The following is a 1,610-nucleotide window of genomic DNA, read 5'->3' as shown; positions in this document are numbered from 1 at the left end:
AAATCCACTCCTATTGTAAAGTAGCAAACACAGTCGAATTAGAGTGGAAAACACTATTTTTGGATGGATTATATCGCACTCATGATTTAAAAAAACTGTTTAATGTTTGGAAAGTTTGTAATACCTGTTAAACAGGTCAAAAACAGGGTACTCAACGACTGCAGACTCCTCACACAATGTCCTCTGTTGTGGTTTCAGCACCGGGAGCTGTCCTTGCTCAAAGCCACCACACTGCCCAATAGGTGTATAAGCCTAATTAGTCACACCCAGTGATTAGATACTCATTGGTGAACTCTACAGAATAAAGAGTACCCAATCACTGGGTGTGACTAATTAGGCTGATACACTTGGAAGGACACTGTTCTAGGTTTTGAGAAAGACCCAGAGACATCTGTTGTGGTTTCAGCACCGGGCGCTGTCCATGCTCAAAGCCACCACACTGCACAATGGCATCTGTTGTGGTTTCAGCAACAGGCGCTGTCCATGCTCACAGCTACCACACTGCACAATGTCCTCTGCTGAGGTTTCAGCACCAGGCGCTGTCCATGCTCACAGCTACCACACTGCACAATGTCCTCTGTTGTGGTTTCAGCACCGGGCGCTGTCCAGGCACAGCTACAGACAACACAGACGCAGACAATGCAGTTTGGACGAGCAGACCTGCTAGATGGTGCAGTTTATGTAACTTGAACTCTTATAGTGAAAGAAAGTGAAAGCCCATTGGGAAACTCCAACTCCCATTGTCATTGTGACACAGCACTCCACAGCACACAAGTGAACACTGCACACTGCACACAACGAAATTGCATTTATGCCTCACCCGTGCAAGGGGGCGGCCCTCAGTGGCGCCCCATGGGGAGCAGTGCGGTGGGACGGTACCATGCTCAGGGTACCTCAGTCATGGAGGAGGATGGGGGAGAGCACTGGTTGATTACTCCCCCCACCAACCTGGCGGGTCGGGAGTCGAAAGTCGATTGGGAAATGTATGGCAAATTTGGAGCAGGTTTGCACACTAAATATGACACTAAGGTCAAGCATGAGGAGTTTTTTTATTTTTGTCAGAGCGGAGTTTGCCAATGTATAGCAAAGCCCTGTTACTTTCAAAGTCATCACACAACAGAATGCACTCAGGTCTGCACAAGTATTATCAGAAATAAACCAGTCCCGCTGACAATGCAGTTCACCATTAAGGCAGGTGTCTTCCTTCCATCATGGGTCATGAAGGGCAAAGTCATGTCCCTCTTCAAAGCCAACGCGCAAAAAGCATTGTGGCTTCACCAGCGAAAGACAACAGACTTGCAGACAATGCAGTTTTGCTATGCTTCCTGCACAACTTATTTCTCTACTGCCAGCCACCTGGGTCATATAAGGCAAAGCTGTGCCACATATACTTTTTTCCAAGACCAGAAAACAGAATATAAGTTGCCTCCTCATCCTGGATACTTTATTTCTTCTCGTCTTCCTGTTAGGGTCGTGTAAGGCAAACCCATAGCAGGATGTTTGCAGACTTCACCTCCATATTCAGTACCATGCCCCTACACTGCTCAGCACCACCACTATTCTCCTGTCTCAGCCTGTGTTTGCTGTTTCGGAGCCAGAACAAGTGTTCT

The sequence above is a fragment of the Engraulis encrasicolus genome, chromosome 13 (assembly GCF_034702125.1).
Source record: "Engraulis encrasicolus isolate BLACKSEA-1 chromosome 13, IST_EnEncr_1.0, whole genome shotgun sequence".
In the NCBI taxonomy this organism is placed as follows: Eukaryota; Metazoa; Chordata; class Actinopteri; order Clupeiformes; family Engraulidae; genus Engraulis; species Engraulis encrasicolus.
This window is presented reverse-complemented; position numbering follows the sequence as displayed.